Source organism: Canis lupus, chromosome 6, assembly GCF_048164855.1.
Source record: "Canis lupus baileyi chromosome 6, mCanLup2.hap1, whole genome shotgun sequence".
In the NCBI taxonomy this organism is placed as follows: domain Eukaryota; kingdom Metazoa; phylum Chordata; class Mammalia; order Carnivora; family Canidae; genus Canis; species Canis lupus.
The window spans coordinates 52,125,430-52,148,700 of NC_132843.1; the positions used below are offsets into that span (position 1 = coordinate 52,125,430).

Consider the following 23,271-nt stretch of genomic DNA (forward strand, 5'->3'; position numbering starts at 1 on the left):
AATCCTCCACTTTAGATGGGCTAACATCACCCGTTACCAGATCTTGCTCAAAGATCACACTCTGTTATGGCACTAAACGTAGTTGTAATATATATTCATAGAATTGTTTGCTTAATGACCATACTCCTCATTTAGACTATCAATTTCATGTGGACCAAGCTAATATCTATCATCTCACTGCTAATACCCATGGTGTATTCAAGAATTTTAGTTAAATGAAAGAAAGTAAATCTGAATCCAATAAAAATGGAGGTAAAATGGCAAAAATCTCTTAGAGTGTAATTTATTTTCTAGTATACCCTAAATCTATACCGTGATTAATTTCTGGAAGTTTTATTCACAAAGAAGACTTTTCTATATTCTCCATGAGACTCAAAGATGTGTGCATGTGTGTGTGTAGCTATGTCAACAACTACAACTCCACCACCACCACCACCATCACACACACACACACACACACACACACACACACACAGAACCCATAGTACTATAACCTGGAGTGCCTTTTCCACCAAATGATTGCCAACACTGAATTTCACCTATCTTTCAAAGTTTTGCCAATCTCAGTCTCTTAACAGAATTATATGATTAGCTTTGCTATGTATTTCCTTGATCAATAAGGCTAAGCATGTTACGTGAAATAAGCACTTTTCTGTAAATTGTTCCCCATTGCTTTTTTCATTTTGCTCTTTTTTTCTCTTCTTCAAGTAAGAAATTATAACCAGCTCATCTTTAAATATGTCATATGTTAAATAAATGAAGGACAAGAATGATACTGAAGAAACGTCCCTGCTTTTTAGCTGCTTGATGGTCAGAGAGAGGTCTGGTTGAAAATTATTTCAGTTGTTTACTAAAAGAGTTGTCTTATAAAGGTGGCTAAATCTTTTTGAAAGAATATATATACATATACAGGAAGTTCTGTTAACTAGTCCCAAGTTAACAGCTTCTCCAGATTACCCAGTGCTACACATTCATTCCCTTTGTAACACATACTGATTGATGGTATGAGTGCTCAGGCATTCATAGCAGTAAGCTACTTTCTGGTATGCACAAGAATATCTCTTGATGATCTGTACAAGCAGTTCTACTTATCTACTGAGAATTTCAAAAGTGAATTACAAGATAAGAGAACCTTAGTCCTCATTGGGTTTTAAAAGCTGTGAGACAAACCAAGCATGGTGAAGAAAGTATTCTTCAAGATGAAACTCAGAAGGATATGCTGAAAGCAAATGGTCTAAAGAGGGAGTTTATATGTGAGAATAGAATTAAATTGGGCAGATGCCCTAGAAAAAAATTGCGACACTGTTCCCCATCATTAGTCCTTTTAAAAAGATCAGAGAAGCTCCTTTTCTATGGTGTTCTCTGAGCCTGGTAAACAAGAGGGCAGACTGGGTTGAAAACATGGCTGCAGAACCTGTGGTGATTCCTCTAGGTTCCCTAACAGGTCCTTTTATTCCCTGGAAAATCCCCAAGCTTTTATTTGATTTTTTTTTTTTTTTGCCATTTCAAAAATGATAATAGGTCCAAGTTAAATTATCTTAAGGGCATCAAAGATCCTTTGACTAGGAAAGAAAACACTAGGTATTAGATATGGCTTGTTTCTTAGGATTGTTTTATTTGAAAAGCAAGTAAAAAGTCTTTGTAACTTTCCCCAGGACCATGTCAACATACAGCAGTGTTATTTATTTTCTTCTGTACAGAAAAAGTGATAGGATTCATGTAAAACTAGAAGAAATAAAGACATGATGCATTTTATTCTTAGGACCTTATTTTGAGCTTTGGAAAACAGGAGCACATCAGGGAAGAAAGAAGTTTGTTCTAAAGATAGGCGAAGTAATTAGCCTGAAGAAATAATGATATTGACCAGTACCCTGAGATATCCAGATAAAAAATATTAGTGCTTATTGCCCCTATTAATAATAACCTCACAAATCAATTCCTGGAAGTGGAATGGGAAGTTAGTAAATTAAGAGGTGGAGTCATGTTGTAGTTTCAAGTAGGATGACCAGGTAAATTTCACTGATGAGGTTACAACTGAACAAAGACTTAAGGAAGGTGAGAGAGTTAGCTATGTGGCTCCCTGGAGGAAGAGCATTCTACATCGAAAGGACAGCCCGTGTATAGGCCTTAGGGCAGGAGCCTCCTGATTCAAGGGTCACATGGTTGGCCTAGAAACTTCTCTCACATCATGTCGATCATATCACAGAAGAGCCAGCCAGCCATTTGCCACAGATAATAATTTTGTTTAAAAATCAGTATAAAATAACAAAATAATGAAAACTCAAAATCCATTGTGATTTGATACCATCAGGATTAATTGACAGACAGGCCAAATTGATTTACAGAAATTTCTAAAACCTGGCCATGGATCCTCTAATAAACTATGTTCATGAAAACATATGACAAGATTCAACACTATAGTTTCTTGGCATCACAATCAGAGATACATTTGTGTGTCCTTCCCTTTATCCACAAGTGGTTACTGGGTACTTGGAATGTGGTAGTGGGACTAAGAAATTCATATTTTAGTTTTATTTAATTGTAATGAATTTAAATTTAACCTCCTTATCCAATATCATAGGCTTTGGAATTAGAATTTAAATGTTATTTAACTGTGTGACATCACCTTATGAGGACCCCAGGTTCCTCATCTGTAATTTGGAATAAACCATGGAAATCTCATGAGACTGTTGGGAAGGTCAAATGACATTAAAGTGCAGTGCTTGGAAAATATGAATGCTTAAGAAATATTGGATATTATGGATCACCACCCATCTCCTTTCAAATGTTACATCTGTTTAAATAGCTTGCTCATATAAAGATTTTAAATATAGTAAAACTGACCAATTTCAATCTTCTTACAAAAGGACTTGACTGATATATGGTATGAGGAAAAACTACTTGTAATATCTGAGGAAGCCTGCTAGCACATATAATATTCCTATTCCTAAGAAGGAATTTTATTCTGTGAGTCTTTTCATTTACTTTGGTGAGTCAGCAAAGAAGGAAATGGAAGATCAAAAGCAACTTATGAGAACTTCAAGGGTCAATTATAGGAGATGGAAAGGAAAACGGTATTTTAAAAAAATAACGAGAAAAGGGGTTAAAAGCTTTAAATATAAAAGTTAAATTATAAAATAATAAAAATAGCAGGCCAAACTAAGGTGAAAACAATACATAATTAACTGGCTAAAAATAATTATATAATTTATAAAACTATACAATCTAGCATAAAATTGTAGAGGGCTAAAAAGATAAATGAGGTAAACAGCATAAATGCCTTGAGTTTTAAAAATTCCTTAGACTTGGAAGAACAATGCAAGTCGTCTAGACCAGGAACAATGCAAGCTGTCTAATGGAACTTCCCGTGAAGATAGAAATGTTCTGTAGTCTATGCTATCCAATATGGCAGCCTTTATCCACATGTGGTAACTGGGTACTTGGAATGTGGTAGTGGGACTAAGAAATTAGTGGGACTAAGAAATTCAAATTTTAGTTTTATTTAATTGTAATGAATTTAAATTTAACTAGCCACATGTGGCTATTGTACTGGGCAACCCCCCTACAGACAGAAATGGCACTCCCAGCCCAATTCCAAGACAACCTTCTTCAGGATTAAGAGGAGGTCTCTCCCTGGGCTACTGCCCTTTGTCTACTGTGACCCCCTTGGTGGTCTTTGAAGAATCGCAACTTGCAAGCAAGAAGCCTAATGGCACTACAAACATGTGGTTGAAATTATTTTCCCTCATTCAGTCTTTTGACTCAGCTAGAGAAGGGAAAAGTTTTCCCCATATATTCCACCTGATATAAAATGGACTCCAAATAATCTTTTAACAGAAGGAAACCATGTTACAATGACTCAATCTTACATCTACCACTTCATCACTCTTTCTGCCCTTTCAACATAAGCTCACTGAAATAGTCTTAACCCCTTGGGAGTCAAGAGCACTTCTGCATGCTCTCACCATGCTTACGGTGACTATCTTAGTCCATCACACTTTCTAACTGTCTGGTTTATTTGTTACTTCCCCCACCTCCCACAGAAAACTGCTTGAGAGCAGACACTGAATTATTCATGAGTGTATTTGCAATGTACATTCCAGTGCATTTTAAAAACAACCACGATTTGTTACATGAATGAAATGAATATACCAAGCTTAACAAAATCTTTTATTCATTCCTTAACACACTTACAGCCTGGCTTCTGTCCTTACCATTACACTGAAATAACTCTTATCATTTTCATCAGAGCTTCTAAATCTGCTAAATTGGATACTTTTTAAAGACTACTCACTCCATTCCAAAGTCAATATTGTCCCAAAATGAAATTCAACATTTTCCTCTCAAATTGGTTTCTTCTGTACTCTCTAGTTCAATTAATGGCATTTACTTCCTATTATCCAAGTTGCCTAAGACCAAGAAAAAAAAAAAAAGGCTAAAAGTCATCTTTGAATCTTTGATACTTCTTATACCACACTCAGTTGATCACCAATGGTTGGTTTCTATGCCCTCCTTAAAGTCTTTTAACTGGTCCTCTCTTCTCTACTTAATCCTGTCTCTATCTTAATTTAGTCCTTCATCACTGCTTATCTACATTTTTATAGGACCTTCTCTTTGCTTCTCATCAAGCTGCCCTACAATGGGTCATCCACACTATCATAATATTAATTTTTTTAACAATGCAAATGTAATCACATAATTGTCCCACTTAAAACTCACTGACTACTCTTCATCCCCACCGCCTTTAGAATTAAATCCCACCTCTTTAATATAATTTATAAGGCCTTTTCTAATCTGACCCATGCCTACCCCTCAATGAATGTTTCAGTGGGACTCTGGGAAGATACATTGATTGTTTTCTGACCAAAGGATCTGACATCTACCCCAAACTGGCTAATTCTCTCTAAATTACCTTGCACAAAGGAATTAAAACTAAGCAATATGAATATTTTATTTTTTGAGCACATACTCCAGTGCAGCACTCCAATAATCTCAGCTAGATTATGGAAGAAGGCTCTATATTTCTAAGCAACGTCTACTGAAATGGGAGGGCTGCATTATCTAATATGGTAGCCACTAGCCTATCTGATAGTGGCTAGTTCGAATTCAGAAGTGCTCTAAGTGTAAAATGAATGCCAGATTTCAAAAACTTAGTAAAAATGAACAAGAATATAAGATCTCCCATTAGTAGCTTTTATATTAATTATATCTTTATAATATTTTGGATATCCTGGATTAAATAAAATATATAGTTAAAATTACTGTAACTCTTTTCTCTTTAGTTATTTTAATGTGGCTACTAGAATATTTTATTTGAAAATTTTAAATTATAAGCATAATATATTATATTTCTGACTGTTTGCCTAAAGTCATCCAAACTGTAAGGCCTGTTCCATGTATTCTATTCCCCCCTCTTCCATCTCCTTCCCAACATTTTGGAACTTAGCACAACAGTGGGATGCAAAGTAATACATCATAAGAAGAGAAGTCAAAGAAAGTAAAGTACATTTACCAGAGGGCCTTCTCATCTTTGATGTATTTAAGAACAAAAGACTGCTGTGTGCACTTGAATAAATTCCCTGGTGTGACATCTTGCTGTTAGTGGTGCTTCAAAGATCACCTCTCACCTGCCCAGCAGCCCTGCCCACTGCCTCCAGGCACTGCAGGGTCAATGTGCTACAGGTTTAGGCTTTTCTTTTCTACCCACACCACCACTCCCAGAAAACTTTAAGACATATTTGATTTTACCAAAGCTTTAAGAGTAGGATGACTTATACCCCAGAAACACAAATACCCTAGATTTAAATTTTATTTTTATTTTTTAAAAGATTTTATTTATTTGAAATTGAGAGAGCACAAGCTGTGTGGGGGGGAGGAGGGAGAGGAGGCAGTGAAGGGAGGGAAGGGCAGAGGGAGAGGGAGAAGCCACTGAGCAGGGAGTCCAAGGCCAAGCTAGATCCCAGGACCCTGAGATCATGACCTGAGCCCAAGGCAAATGCTGAACCTACCGAGGTACCCAGGCACCCTAGACTTAAATTTTAGAAATTCTATTCTAAAAATCCCTTCACCTACCCAGTCTCTAGAGTTGGTCTCTACCCAATTCCAGCCTCTGCTGATGGCTTGAGCTCTCTCTCTTCATATTACTTCCTACTCTCAAATTGCTAAGCATATATATATTTTTTTTCTTGGAGTTCGATTTGCCAACATATAGTATGGCACCCAGTGCTCATCCCGTCAAGTGCCCTCCTCAGTGCCCATCACCAGTCACCCCATCCTCCCACCCGCCTCCCTTTCCACTACCCCTTGTTCATTTCGCAGAGTTAAGAGTCTCTCGTGGTTTAGTTACACCTTTAGTTTCTTATCATAGTCCAACTTATTCCCCTGTAAACTCACCTATTTACCTCAATGGAAAACCATACAACCCATTTCCTACCTAAAGAGAAATACTAGCATTGGCAGTTTTTAAAATTTTAAATTATTTTTAATTTTTAATTTTAATTAAATTAATTTTAATTAAATTAATTTTAATTTTTTAATTTTTTAATTTTGGCTTTGTTTGAATTTCTATTATACCCAATGCCAGAGCAGCCTGCCTCAAGGCTTCTCAAGGTTAGGCAAGTAAAAAAAAAAAAAAAAAAAGAAAAGAAAAGAAAAGAAATAAAAAAGGTTAGGCAAGTAACCCCAAGAAAGGAGAAAAACCTTCTGCAGAGAGTTCTGTTGGACCTTTTCTCAATCAAAATGAATGGCCCTAATCCTTATCACCAATACCAATGGAAAGGGGATGGGGGAAATGGGAGACCAAGATGGTGTGAGAGATAACCACTTTGGAAAGGAACTGCTTCCTTAAGATAAGTGTCCTTAATCTTGAATATAACTCCTTCTCCCTATAAGAGTAAAGTTTCTTGACCAATACCCAGACTTTCCTGTGGGAAGTAATAGTGAAGGCAGATGGGAAGAGCGCTCCCATTAGAAGCAAGCTCAAATAGTATTCTCTCACCCTACAGAAAAAAATAGCATTTCTTCATTCCTCTGGAACCTTCCTTTTTGGCCTAGCCAAATTTTACTTAGTCTTTAAGTTATATAGTTCCAGGCATCATTTCCTCAGGGCAGTTTTTTCTAAATAGCCTCTTCCCTGGGCTCTCATCCCATCTCCTCTCTTTATATCACATCTGATTTAAATCTATTTGCTTGATTCTCCCATTAAACAAATGAAAGCTCCATGAGGGTCCCAATTGTGTACAACTCATCTTTGACTCCCTAAAGGACAAGCATGACATCAGATTCATGGCAACTCTTTGGTATGTGCTTGAATTTATGAATGAAGAATAATAGCTGAAATGAACGAGTTAGTATTTACTCTAAACTTCCCATTCTGAAATGTGTTTTAATATGATGGAATGTGTTCCAAAATGATGAAGAAGCTATAAATACTTGATAGAAGGAAACTTAGGAAGACCTTCTGAGACAGTTTTTCCTTATTTTCCTATCATTTTCATCCTCATCCTTCAAGAAAGATTTGTGTAAGTCATAATTTTAAGTTCTCCCTTTATTTCAGTTCTGCATGTTTTCCTAACCTCTACACTTGAGCTTTTAATCACATTTATTGTTCTGGCAAATGGGCCTCTATGCCTCTACTTAATATTCCTACCTGTAAACTAATTCCAGTGAAAGAGTAACTTAAAAGCAAATAAAGTTGATTTTAAACATTGACTAATTTTTAGCTTTAAAATTGAAGCTACTAACCCTCTTTGGTGGAAGCAGGTTAACTGCATTTCTTCTGAACTTTTCTAACTCAATACATCAACCATTTAAAAATTCTTTAAATGGATATGAACACTTAGACCCTTAGTTACAGTTTTTTTTTTATTATTATTTATGATAGTCACACACACAGAGAGAGAGAGAGAGAGGCAGAGACATAGGCAGAAGGAGAAGCAGGCTCCATGCACCGGGAGCCCGACGTGGGATTCGATCCCGGGTCTCCAGGATCGCGCCCTGGGCCAAAGGCAGGCGCCAAACCGCTGCGCCACCCAGGGATCCCACAGTTTGTTTTTTAAGAGCTATCATGCAATAATGGGGCAAATTTTTTGGAGTTATCGACCTAACCTCAGTCTTCCCAGGAATGAGGGATTTCTCAGTTTGGTGCTATTCCTGGAAGAGTTCTGGGCAAACTAGGACACTGTGGTCACTCACTGCATACGACATTAAGATGAGTGGGCTTGTTTCGTTGTTCTGTTAGAGAAATGATCCTTCATTTAAAGCATGATGATTTACAAAAAATTATTTTCCATTGCTAAATCATTAAATGATTAAAAGTCATCACATATAAATCATTTCAAATTAAGTAAATTACTATCACACAGCATTCTTACATACTACTGTAAATTCTTATTCTACTTTGAATACTTTTTTATTTTAAAAATGCATTTAAGACATCTAATACTCATCTGAAAATATATTTATTATTTTTTAGATTTTCTAAGATCAATGAAATGCTTACTAAATAATTAAGTTGATTACCCTAAGAAAACTGTTTCTTGAATTTTACTCTAAACTAGCAATAGAAATTCTCTGTTTTAATCTGTGGATATGCCTGTGATTTCCAGTCCAGCATAAATGCCTTCCCTAACTGTTGTCATACACTAAACTGACAGAGGACAAATGTGGTCATCTTTCACTTGATCATAAGTAGACGGAGATGAAACCCCAACAGAATGTTCCATTCTATTTCCATCTCCTATAACTAAGAATTCTGTCATACTCCTTCCATAGGATTTCATCATCATTGGCTATTTAGAAAAAAAGTTTTAATCTTCATCCAGTCATCCACTCAAGATGAAAAGACAAGCAAAGGGTAAGCAACCTGGTAAATAACACCTGGCTATTTCTCAGCATGCCCACCACTACCCTCTTGGTCTAAGTCACCACCATCTGGGGTCCAGATCACAACTTCCACCTTTGTCTCTCTCACACTTTTTTTTTTTTTTTTTAAGATTTTATTTATTTATTCAGGAGAGATACAGAGAGAGAGGCAGAGACACAGGCAGAGAGAGAAGCAGGCTCCACATAGGGAGCCCGACATGGGACTGGATCCCAAGTCTCCAGGACCACAACCTGGGCCTAAGGCAGGCACCAAACCACTGAGCCACCCAAGCATCCTTCTCATACTATTCTTAACACAACAGTCACAATGATCCTTTTAAAAGTTTAATCACGTCACCACTCTGCTCAAACTCTTCAAAAACTTAACGGCCTCAGGGCCCCTGGGTGGTGCAGTTGGTTAAGTGTCTGCCTTCAGCTTAGGTCTTGATCTCAGGATGCTGGGATCAAACCAACACTTCTTCCTCTCCCTCTCCCCCTGTTCATGCTCACACTCTCTCTCTCAAATAAATAAAATAAAATAAAATAATAATAAAAAGTGAAACAACTTATGGTCTCACACAGAGCAAAAGCTTAACGTCATTATAAGGGTCTATAAGATCTGTCCCAGCCCTTATCTCTCTGATCTTATCCCCATCTTGCTCATTCCTCTGGGTTCCTAGATTACTTCAAGCAAGTTCCTCTCCCAGAGCTTTTCCTATGATGCTCTTCACCTGGAAATTCATATGGCTTACCTTCTTATTCCTTTTTATTTATTTCTTAAATATCACCTTCTCAGCGAGACCTCCTTTGCTGATGACTCCAATTTAAAACAGAATCCTATCTACACACCCTTAACTCCAGGCCCCTTTCCTTCCTTTGTATTTCTCCATACTATAGGAAATACTATGTATTCTATTTTTTTGTTTATTATCTGTCTCCAAGTAGAATGTAAGCTCGATGCTCTGTGAGGAAATTCTCACACACACACACACACACACACCCCACTTGTTTGGTTCACTGGTGTATCCCCAGTACCTAGAATAGCATCTGGCACACAGTAGGTACTCAAGTATTTTTGGGTGAATGAATGATTGGAGGTAACTAAGAAGCCCCTTCTTCCATCAGTTTATCTTTCCTCAGTCACCTTCCTGGGACCTAAAAGTCCAAAATAGGAATTACTTTTAACATAAAAGTAATACATTTTGTTAAAAGAGAAAAAGGAAATGAAAAACCCTAGGAAATGATAACATTAATTTTGAGTAGTAACTTCCATCTCAGTGTCACTGAATTTATCAGATCTTATTATATATGACTTTCCTCAGTAAAAAAGTACAGGAAGCCAAGGGCTGAGATCCTGGGGCTGTAGAGAGGGACGGAAGGACACAAGGAATATATAATCTACTTCTTTCACATTTTTCAGTGAGGCTAGACTTGATTTTAGAGACAATGATATCTTGTTAACTTATTGTTTAAGTTTTAAGGACTACACATTAATTTCTAAGTTTTATTTTGAAATAATTATAAACTTAGAGAACAGTGCAGAGTACAGACAATTGTTTTTGCTGTCAATCGTTTGAAAACAAACTGCCAACATGTTTACCCCAATATTTTAGCATTTCCTAAAAATAAGTATAGTCTCTTATATAACCACAATATAATCATCATGCTTAAATATCATAAGGCCTCACTACCAATCATCCCAATAATACCCAAACATACTCATCTTTTCACTAGTTCTGCCATCAACTATTTGTCAAAGGCTTTCAAACATTACAAGTACTCTTCTAGGTGCTTAGAATACCAAGATGAGTAAAATATGATTTGGGGATGCCTGGGTGGCTCAGTGGTTGAGTATCTGTCTTTGGCTCAGGACATGATTCTGGGGTCCTGGGATCGAGTCCCACACTGGGCTTCCAGCAGGGAGCCTGCTTCTTCTGCCTCTCTCTGTGTGTCCTGAATGAATGAATGAATAAAAAATATTTTAAAAATATATATATTCTTTGTTTCAGAAGTTTGATTTCTGGGGATCTCTTCCAAGAAAGTAGCAGTAAAAAAAGGTATACATAAGAATGTCCAGAAAGGAGACAGGTCAACAACATGGCTAAGACTTCTGTAATCATGTCCTTTCCTCCAAAACAATCTGACATCCAACTATGAGAAAAGCTTTGGGATCTAGTACCATAGACCAAAGGGTGTGAGAGGAGTCCTCCCCACCTGTGCATCAGGTAAAAACCCAGTGGTGGACCCCATAGTGGCTCCTGCATCAGCTCCAGCCCCTCCTGGCCACTGTCCAGAAGTCTCAGTAAAAACTATCTTAGATAATCACCCATGGACAGGAGTACCCTTGTGGAAGTCTAGGTCTCCAGCAGAGAAATCCTAGCACATAGCTGGAGCAAAACCGTAAGGAGCTAGATCCACTGAAGTTAAGTAGATGAACAGTCTGATTTTACCTTTATCACCCATCTCTGAAAGTGGCACACCTCAGGGCCATGAGAGTTATTCTCACCCTGTGACTCCTCTCAAGAGGGGAAAGTTAAAAGTGTGTGAGTGAACACCTGGGCTTCCCCAGCTGTCCAGGATGATGCCAAAGAAGCCCAATTCTCTCTCACTCCATTCAAAGTCGCAAATTGTGAGCTACATGACTGAAGAGTGGCAACAGCAGGAAAGGTAGAAGACTCCTGAAAACCATTAAAAGGACATAGATTCTAAAAACTTTGTCACAAATTCCATCAAAAAGCTGACCTGTGAGCTGCTAGAGATGCAGATCCCAGCAACTAGCCCATGGGCACCAGCGTTGGAAAATAAAGAACATAAGTAGGGTATGAAAAGTAGAAAACCCCAAAGCATTAAAATAAATATATTTGTAAAAATCACACAAGGGATTCAGAGAATAAAAGGACATAATATATGACACCAAATACCTAAGATGTGGGGGAAAGAGGAGTAAAGAATAGGATCGAACTTAAGCAACCAAGGACTTAAAATATATAGATGCAGAAGATGTTATATACAAGCTAAATGGTAACCACAAATCAAAACTCAGTACTAGATATAAAAAGGATGAAGAGAAAAGAATCAAAGTATATGACTCAAGAAGGTCAACAAGCCATGAAAGAGAGCAAGAGAAAGATCAGAGAAAAACTACAAAAAGAATTACAAGACAAATAACAAAATAGCAATAAATATATATCTATCAATAATTACTTTGAATATAAGTGGACTAAATGCTCCAATCAAAAGATATAAGGTATGGAGCCTGGGTGGCTCAGTTGGTTCAGCATTCAACTCTTGGTTTCAGCTCAGGTCATGATCTCAGGGTCCTGGGATGGAGCCCTGCATGAGGCTTTACACTCAGTGCAGAGTTGGTTTGTCCCTCTCCCTTACCCTACTCATGTGCTCTCTTTCCCTTTCTCTCTCTCTCTCTCTCTCTCTCATAAATAAATAAATAAACAAACAAACAAACTTTTGTTGTTGTTGTTGAAGACATAAGGTGACAGAATGAATTTTTTTTTTTAAAAAAAAAAAAAGACCCACCTATAGGTACCTATAAGAGACTCATTTCAGACTGGAAGACACCTGAAGATTGAAGGTGATGAGATGGAGAAACATCTATCATGCAAATGGATATCAGAAGAAAGCCAGAGTAGCAATACTTATATTGGACAAAATAGACTTTAAAATAAGACTGTAACAAAAGATAAGGGCACTATAGAATAATAAAGGTGACAAGATATAACAATTATAAATATTATGTACCCAACATGGGAGCACCCCAATATATAAAACAGTTAATAACAACATAAAGGATATAATCAATAGTAATACAAAAGTAGTAGGGGGGATCCCTGAGTGGCTCAGTGGTTTGGAGCCTGCCTTTGGCCCAAGGTGTAATTCTGGAGTCCCGGGATCAAGTCCCACATCAGGTCCCTGCATGGAGCCTGCTTCTCTCTGTGCCTATGTCTCTCTCTCTCTCTCTCTCTCTCTCTATCATGAATAAATAAATAAATCTGAAAAAAATACAAAAATAGTAGGAAACTTTAACACCCCAATTACATCAATGGACAGATCCTCCAAGCAGAAAATCAACAAGGAAACAATGGCTTTAAGGAAACACTGGATACGATGGATTCACAGACATATTCAGAAAATAAAACAGTAGAATGCATATTCTTTTCAAGTACACATGGAATATTCTCCAGAACAGATTGCCTACTAAGCCACAAAACAAGTGTCAACAAATTTAAAAAGACTAAAATCAATACCATCCATGTTTTCTGACCACAATGTTATCTAGGAAACTAGAAATCAACCACATGAAAAATATCTGGAAAGCACACCAATATATGCTACTAAACAATGACTGGAAAAAAAATCAAAGAAGAAATTTTAAGAAAATACATGGAAACAAATGCAAATGAAAACAGAATGGTCCAAAATCTTTGGGATACAGCAAAAGCAGTTCTTTTTTTTTTTTTTTTAAGATTTTATTTTATTTATTCATGAGATACACAGAGAGAGGGAGAGAGAGACAGAGACACAGACAGAGGGAGAAGCAGGCTCCACGCAGGGAGCCCGACGGGGAACTTGATCCCGGGTCTCCAGGATCACACTCTGGGCTGAAGGTAGGCACTAAAACGCTGAGCCACCCAGGGATCCCCGCAAAAGCAGTTCTAAGAGGGAAGTTTATACCAACACGGGCCTACTTGTTCACAAAACAAGAAAAATCTCAAATAAACAATCTTTAAACTTACACCCAAAGGAGATGGGAAAAAAAATAACAAACAGAATCCAAAACGAGCAGAAAGAATGAAATAATAAACTTTAGAGCAGATATAAATGATATAGAAACTGAAAAACCAATAGAACAGATCCATGAAACCAGGAGCTGGTTCTTTGGAAAGATCAACAACAAAATCGATAAACCTTGGGCAGCCCAGGTGGCTCAGCGGTTTAGTGCCGCCTTCAGCCCAGGGTGTGATCCTGAAGTCCAGGAATGGAGTCCCGCATCCGGCTCCCTGCGTGGAGCCTGCTTCTCCCTCTGCCTATGTCTCTGCCCCTCTGCCTCTCTCTCTTTCTCTTTCTCTAAAAATAAATAAATAAATATTAAAAAAAAAAAAGTCATTCACATGATCAAGTGGGATTTGTTTCTGGGATTCAAGGGTATTTCAATATCCGTAAGTTAATCAATATGATACATCACATCAATAAGAGAAAAAATAAAACAAAAATATAATCATTTCAATAGATACAGAAAAATCATTTGACGAAGTACAATACCCATTCACAATAAAAATTCTCAACAAGTTTGGTCTAGAGGGAACATACTTTAACATAATAAAGGCCCTATGTGAAAAACCCACACCCAACATCAAATTCAATGGGGGAAAACTGAGAGAGCTTTTTCCCTAAGGTTAGGAACAAGATAAGGATGTCCACTCTGACCACTTTTATTCAACATAGTACTGGAAGTCCTAGCCACAGCAATTAGATAACAAAAGCAAATAAAAGGTATCCAAATTGGTAAGAAAGAAGTAAAACTCACTACTGCAGATAACATGATACTATATAAAGAAAGCCTGAAAGACTCCACCAATTACTTGAACTGATAAATTCAGTAAATTTGTATGATATAAAATCAGTGTGTAGAAATGTGCTGCATTCCTATGCACTAATAATGAAGCAGTAGAAAGTGAAATTAAGAAGACAATCCCATTTACAATTACACTAAAATCAATAAAATGCCAACAAATAAACTTAACCAAAGAGGTGAAAGAACTATACTCTGAAAACTATAAAACAGAGAGACAACTGGGTGGCTCAGTGGTTGAGTGGCTGCCTTTGACTCAGGTCCTGATGCTGGGGTCCTAGAATCGAGTCCTGCATCAGGCTCCCTGCAGGGAGCCTGCTTATCCCTCTATGTCTCTCTGCCTCTCTCTATGTCTCTCATGAATAAATAAAATCTTTTTGTAAAAAAAAAAAACTATAAAACAGTGATGAAAGAAAGATAACACAAAGATAACACAAAGAAATCTATGCTCATGCATTGGAAGAACAATATAAATATTGTCAAGATGTCCGTATATTACCCAAAGCAAGCCACACATATAATGCAATCCTCATAAAAATACCAATAGCATTTTCCACAGAACTAGAACAAACAATCCTATAATTTGTATGGAATCACAAAAGACCTTGAATAGAAAAAGCAATCTTGAAAAAGAAAACCAAAACTGGAGGCGTCACAATTCCAGACTTCAAGTTATATTACAAACCTATAGTAATCAAAACAGTATGGTACTGGCATAAAAATAGACCCACTGATCAATGGAACAAAAGAGAAAATACAAAAACACACCTACAGTTATACAGCCAATTAATCTTCAACAAAGCAGAAAAGACTATCCAATGGGAAAAAAGGTAGTATCTTCAACATATGATGTTGGGGAAGCTGGACAGCAACATGCAAAACAATGAAATTGAACCACTTTCTTTCAGCATACAAAAAACAATCCCAAAAGGGATTAAAGACCTAAATATGAGACCTGAAACCATAAAAATCCTTGAAGAGAGCACAGGCAGTAATAGCTTTGACACTGGCTATAACAGCATTTTTCCTAGATATGTCTCCTGAGGCAAAGGAAATAAAAACAATAATAAAAAGTTTCTGTATAGTGTAGGAAACAATCAACAAAACTAAAAGACAACCTACTGAATAGAAGAAGATATTTGCAAATGACATCATTGTTAAAGGGTCAGTTTCCAAAGTATATAAAGAACTGATACTACTTGACACCTAACAGATAAATAACCTTTTTAAAAATGGGCAGAACACATGAACGGATATGTCTCCAAAGAAGACACCCAGATAAGCCAACAGATACATGAAAAGTTACTCAACATCTCTCATCATCAGAGAACTACAAATCAAAATGACAATGAGATACCACTTCACACTTGTCACAATGGCAGAAATAAAAAAAACACAAGAAACGTGTTGGCGAGGATGTGGAGAAGAAAACCTTCTGCACTGCTGGTAGGACTATGATCTGGTGCAGCCATTGTGGAAGATAGTATGGAAATTCCTCAGAAAAATTAAAAATAGAACTACCCTACAGTCCTGTAATCATACTACTGTGTATTTACCCAAAGAATACAAAAACAACCCCACTAATTCAAAGGGAAACATGCAACCCTATATTTAGAGCAGCGTTATTTAAAATATTCAAACTATGGAAGCAGCCCAAGTGTTCATTGATAGATGAATGGGTAAAGAAGATGTGGTGTGTGTGTGTGTGTGTGTGTGTGTGTGTGTGTGTGTGTGTGTGAGTATATACGCATATATAATGAAATGTTATTCAGTCATGAAAAAGAACAAAATCTTGCCATTTGTCACAACATGAATGGAGTTAGGGAATATAATACTAACCAAAATAAAGAAAAACAAATACCACATGGTTTCACTCATGTGTGCAATTTAAGAAACAAAACAAATTTAAAAAAAGAGAGAGAGAGAGACAAACCACAACAAAGAGTCCTAATTATAGAAAACAAACTGATGGTCACCAGAGGGGAGGTGGATGGGGGATGGGTGAAATAGGTAATGGGGATGAAAGATACACTTATCATGATGAGCACTGAGTAATGTACAAAATTGTTCAATCACTATATTGTACACTAAGGTGTACAATTCTGTATAATTTCTGTACACCTGAAAGTAATATAACACTGTGTGTCAACTATACTGGAATTAAAATTTAAAAATTAATTTAAAAGTCATTATACAATGATGAAATGGTTAATTCGTCAAGGAAATAAAACGGTTTTAAGTATATATGCCCCTAACTTTAGAACACCTACATATATCAAGCAAATACTAACAGAGAATACACATTCTTGTCAAGTGCCCATGAAACACTCTCCAGGATACGCCATAGGATAGGTTACAAAACAAGCCTCAACAATTTTAATAAGTTTAAAATCATACCGAGTATCTTTTCAGAACACAATAGTATGCTATTAGAAATCATTAACAGGAAGAAAGCTGGAAAATTTATAAATATGTGGAAATTAAACATGCTACTGAACAACTAAAAGGTCAAAGAAGAAATCAAAAGAGAAATTCAAAAATATTTTATTTTTATTTATTTTTTTATCAAAAATATTTTAAAACAAACGAATACAGAAACACATATACCAAAAGTTATGCGTTGCAGCAAAAGCAGATCTAAGAAAAAGTTCATAGCAATAAGCACCTACATTAAAAGACAAGAAAGATCTCAAATAAACAACCTAACTTTATACCTCAAGCAACCAGAAAAATAAAAGAACTAAGCCCAAATTTAGCAAAAGGAAGAAATAACAAAGAGCAGAGCAGAAAAAAATGAAATAGAGACCATAAAAACAATAGAAAAGATCAATGAAACCAAAATCTGCTTTTTTTTAACTAATAAACAAACCTGATAAACCTTTAGCTAGATCACTAAAAGAGAAATGACTTAAATAAATAAAATCAGACATGAAAGAGGAGATATTACAACTGATACTAAAGAAATATAAAGAATCAAATAAACTATTACAATCACATGCCATTGAAATGTACAGTCTAGAAGAAGTGGATTAATTCCTGGAAATATTAAATCTATTGAAACTGAATCATAAAGAAATAGAAAATATGAAGAGACCAATAATGAGATTGAATGAGAAATCAAAAATCTCCCAACAAAGAAAAGCCCAGGACCAGATAATTTCCCTGGTAAAATCTACCAAACATTTAAGAATTAATGCTAACCCTTCTCAAACTCTTCCAAAAAACTGAAAAGGAAGGAGTACTCCCAAATTCATTATATGAAAACAGCATTACCCTAATCCCAAAGCCAGATAATGATACTACTAAAGAAGAAAACTACAGGCCAATAATCCTGATAAATATGGAGGCAAACATTTTCAACAAAATATTAGCAAACAGAATTCAACACCACATTCAAACAATCACACACCATGATCAAGTGGGATTTATACCTGGGATGCCAGGATAGTTCATTCATACACACCAATAAATGTGATATATCACATTAACAGAATGAAAGAAAAAAATCACATGATCATCCCAATAGATAGAGAAAAAATAGTTGAGAAAATACAACTTCCTTTCATGATTAAAAACTCTCAAAAAATCTGGTAGTAAATTAGTAAACATAGTAAAGTCCATATATGGCAAGCCCACAGCTAACATTATATCAGTGGTGAAAGGCTAAAAGCTTTTTCTATTACATAAGGAACAAAACAATGGTGCCCAATCTCACCACTTCCATACAACATAGTAATTGACTCCTAGGCAGAGCAATTAGATAAGAAAAAGAAAAAGGCAGCCAAATCAGAAAGGAAGTAACACTATCATTGTTTTTTGATGATAAGATTTTATGTATAGAAAATCCTAGTCTCCACCAAAAAGTGTTAGAAATAATGAATAAATTTAACAAAGTTGAAAGACACAAAAATCAACATAGAAAAATCAATTGTATATATAGAGAGTAACAATAAAATATGAAAATAATACTCTTTCACAATAGCATCAAAAACAATAAAATACTTAGGTATAAATTTAACCAAAGAGGTAAAAGATCTGCCTACTGAGAACTGTAAGGCTTTGATGAAAGAAACAGAAAATGACACAAATGTAAAGATATCCCATGTTCATGGACTGAAAGAATGAATATTGTTAAAATGTCCATGCTGCCCAAAGCCATCTATAATTTAAATGCAATTTCTATGAAAATTCCAAGGACACTTTTCATAGACATAGGAGAAAAATCCTAAAATTTGTATAGAACCACAAAAGGTTCCAAATAGCCAAAACAATTTTGAGAAAGAAAAATGAAGTTGGAGTCATCAAACTCACTAATTTCAAACTCCACTACAAAAAGCTATAGTAATCAAACCAGTATGATATTGGCATAAAAACAGATACCAGACCCATGGAAAGAATCTACAGCACAGAAATAAACCCTCACATATACAATCAACTAATATTTGACAAAGAAGCTAAGAATACTCAATAAGGAAAGTATCATCTCCTCATTAAATATGTTAAGCAAACAGGAAAGTCACATTCAGAAAAATGAAACTGGACTCTTTTGTTTGTTTGTTTTAAAGATTTTATCTATTTACTCATGAGAAACACAGAGAGAGAGAGAGAGAGAGAGAGAGAGAGAGAGGCAGAGACACAAGCAGAGGGAGAAGCAGGCTCCACACAGGGAGCCTGATGTGGGACTCGATCCTGGGACTCCAGGATCACACCCTGGGCCGAAGGCAGGTGCTAAACTGCTGAGTCACCCAGGGATCCCCTGCAGCTGGACTCTTTTGTAAAAATTAATTTACACCATAAAATTACATATAGCCAATCTAGTAAAAATCATATCATTGAAGAACATCTAATGATTTGAGAAAAAGCTTAGTATTATTTAGGGTATCATGACCTACAAAACAGTATACACACTTTGATCCAAATTTTATTTATGAAATTGATAACTCTTAGTGATAAGGTTATGGGCCACATTTCCTTTATTAAATTCTATTTCACTTCTAATTTTTCTATAATGGCCATATATTACTTTTATAACTACAAGAAAATATATTTTTTAAAAAATACAAATTCAGAAGAATAGAGCAATCCTTCAAGGAGGAAAAGGATTAAGAATAGGTAAAGAGGGGACACCTGAGTGGCTCAACGGTTGAGTGTCTGCCTTTGGCTCAGGGCATGGTCCTGGTTCGGGGATAGAGTCCAGCATTGGGCTCCCTGTGGGGAGTCTGCTCCTCCCTCTGCCTGTGTCTCTGCCTCTGTTTCTCTCATGAATAAATAAATAAAATCTTTAAAAAAAAAAAAAAAGGAATAGGTAGAGGGTTTTAAAAGAGAAGAAAAGCACACTTCCTTTGGACTAGTATGAAGAGATGAGCACAAGTTCAGAAATAGTGTGAAGGCAGAAATTTAAGAGATCATAATAACCATACTTATGTCTATGAAATAGAAGATAATGCTATCTTTTTATGGAAAAGAGGATGAACTGTAAAAGGGCTGAAGAAAATAATGGAGGCTTAAAATTGCTATTGTGAGAATTAGCAGAAAGATAAGAAGAGCAATGAGAAAAGATTTCAAGGGGTCAGTAATTCCAGCTTTGTTTGGAGATCATCACTTGCATAAATATGAATCTATACAGCAGTATAGCATTTATCTACTAGAACCTTTCAGTACATGTATAAGCATGAGGTAGACACATGGTTAAATTGATCTAAGTTTGGAGTTCAGACTGCGGACAAAGGACAAGAGAGTAAAGACACTGAGAATGGTATCAAAAGGTCAGTCAAGGATATGAACAGTGGAGTCTAGGTTACTCAGAGAGGGAAGTCAGAAAATGGCACTAGGGTGTCAGAAAACGGAACGGTCCAATGCCTAAGGTTTCAGTCAAGTCAAAGATGCAGCAAGAGACCCAGGGGACCAGAAAGCTATGGCAGGCATGACTATATCAGAGATTAAGTTCAGAGAGGTGTCGCTGCTCCAGATGTCAACATGGAATAGAAGATGGCTGTGGAAGAAAACGAGGAAGCAGACTGAATAAAGGTAACTGACAGAAGTGATCTGTTCAGCTCTGATGTCAAGCCCTGGGTGAAACTTTCACATGGATATTATTGTGCCCACATTGATAGTAAGAACTAGATGAAGAGAAAGACTATCATGGGGGTTCACAGCCTTCAGGGAATAAAGGAATGTAACCAGGAAGTCCATAGATGACAGAGGCAAACAGATAATCAGCAACCAAGTACTTCTCTTCCAAGTTTACCACAATTTTATACACATTCATGAAAAAAGAGTTGCATTTCAAAATATCATGATACTTCCACTTTAATCCTAAAATCAGTGAAGGCTACTCAATAACAGGTGAAATACTACTCTGACAATCAAATACATGGGAAACCACTAAAATGTAAAGAGCCACTTTTTTTTTTTTGCAGTAACATTTTTTTATTTTTATAAATTTATTTTTTATTGGTGTTCAATTTGCCAACATATAGAATAACACCTAGTGCTCAAGTGCCCACCTCAGTGCCTGTGACCCAGTCACCCCCACCCCCGACCACCACCCCTTCCACCACGCCTAGTTCATTTCCCAGAGTTAAGAGTCTTTCATGTTTTGTCTCCCTTTCTGATATTTCCCACTCATTTTTTCTCCTTTCCCCTTTATTCCCTTTCACTATTTTTTATATTCCCCAAATGAATGAGACCATATAATGTTTGTCCTTCTCCGATTGACTTATTTCACTCAGCATAATACCCTCTAGTTCCATCCACGTCGAAGCAAATGGTGGGTATTTGTCGTTTCTAATGGCTGAGTAATACTCCATTGTATACATAAACCACATCTTCTTTATCCATTAATCTTTCGATGGACACTGAGGCTCCTTCCACAGTTTGGCTATTGTGGACATTGCTGCTATAAACATCGGGGTGCAGGTGTCCTGGCGTTTCACTGCATCTGTATCTTTGGGGTAAATCCCCAACAGTGCAATTGCTGGGTCGTAGGGCAGGTCTATTTTTAACTCTTTGAGGAACCTCCACACAGTTTTCCAGAGTGGCTGCACCAGTTCACATTCCCACCAACAGTGCAAGAGGGTTCCCCTTTCTCCACATCCTCTCCAACATTTGTGGTAAGAGCCACTTTTTGTGTATGAGAATATTTGACTCTTAATTCAATCTGGCTATGGGGTAAAGGTTTTTAAGGTATAAAAGCATATAAGGATAACTAATCAGTTGACCAAACTTCAAATTCCCTTAAATAATATCCTTTACATAAAATATTTTACAAACACATTTTTCATAAAATAAGGCATACTGATGTGAGGTTATTTGGCTTGTCGTACCACTAGTCCAAGAACAAATATATTCAGCACAATTTTCCCAGATAATTTACCACTTCTTTGGTGACTCTTTCAGTTTCCTAATGGCTCAGCAGGAAAACTACCAAGCTACTCAACAGTAAAATTCTGGAGCAGGTGCAATCAAAACCTCTTCCAGAGGCAAATCAGGTTTTATGCAGGTGATGGTGTGGTAAGTGAATGTTTCTCTAATTGTAAAGAAACCTGCTCTGATATTTTTTTCTCTTAATGTCCTTAATGTAGACCAACATTTTTCAAGCACTCTTGTGAGTAAAATATGTAAATACATCAAAACATATTTGTGTGTGTGTACATATATATTTTAAAAGATTTTATTTATTTGACAGAGAGACAGACAGACAGTGCACAAGCAGGGGGAGCGGCTGGCAGAGGGAGAGGGAGAAGTAGGCTCCCCATTGAGCAGAGAGCTCCAATGTATGGTTTGATTCCAGGTCCCTGGGATCATGACCTAAGCTGAAGGCAGACACTTAACCAGCTGAGCCACCCAGGTGCACAAAAACATGTATATATTTTTAACAGATTGTGTAAATGTACTCTTATCAGTTCATGCATTAAATTTTACTAAAACTTCATTTCTTTCTTATTTTTATATGGTAAATAAATAAAAATAGAAAGTTTAATATACCCTTCGTCACACAGTGACTTGTGTTGTGAACCACCCCTTCTTTAAGACCACTTCTAGGAAGACTGGAAGAAATTCTTACTCATCTACAATGTATGTTTCCTTCCAGCTATAAGAGAAAGAATCTGCCAATAGTGCAGCCATCAATGATGAAGGTGCTATCGATCCACAACATATATGTCTAATGGTCACTGAACCTTCTTTAGAATCAACTTAAAAAGTAGTTCTATATCTTAGAAAGGAATAAAGGAAAAAAAACTCATTTTGGTAGATGAAATATTTTTAAATAATGGGTTAATATCAGATGTTAGATATGTATAAAAATATATCCAGTCTATTTATTAATTTATCAAATATCAATTGTATGGCCATGACATACCTTGCATTTTTCCCCACACACTTTATTATATTTACATGTATTATAACCCACAGTCTCTCTTCAGATATGGAAATGCAAGGATAAAATGAATTTCTAGATTATTTTATTATTTTAATGCAATAATTATTTTAATACAATAATTACTTTAATACAAGAATTAGAGTGAGGTGGCTATTAATCAATTCTACCTCCTCAAGCTAGACCATAAGTTCCTCAAAGATAAGGACTGTATTTATTTGATCATTACTATAAACCTAGTAGCACCCAGCACATGACTGGCATGCAGTAAGCATTCAGTGCTTACTATTTTGCTGGAAGAGTGGAAGAAAAGAGACAAAGATAGGTAGTGGAAGAATAAAATAAACCAAAGTCAGAACAAGCTGTAAGAACTATTTTATTGTCTCCAATGCATAGTTTGACTACAACTACTAATGGTATTTCTTCTAATATATATACACAT

The 23,271-nt window shown here is 36.3% G+C and overlaps 1 protein-coding gene across 8 annotated transcripts in view; it reads right to left on the reverse strand.

The window, feature by feature from the left end:
- NME7 (NME/NM23 family member 7) overlaps positions 1–23,271 on the reverse strand; it is a 269,129-nt gene that overhangs the window by 103,216 nt on the left and 142,642 nt on the right. The window contains exon 11 of one of the 8 annotated variants that reach the window (XR_012032964.1): positions 4,295–4,409. The exons of the other annotated variants lie outside the window; for them this stretch is intronic. The gene's annotated coding sequence lies outside the window, so the exon portion shown is untranslated. The remainder of the gene's footprint in view (positions 1–4,294; positions 4,410–23,271) is intronic. 8 annotated transcript variants of the gene reach the window in all.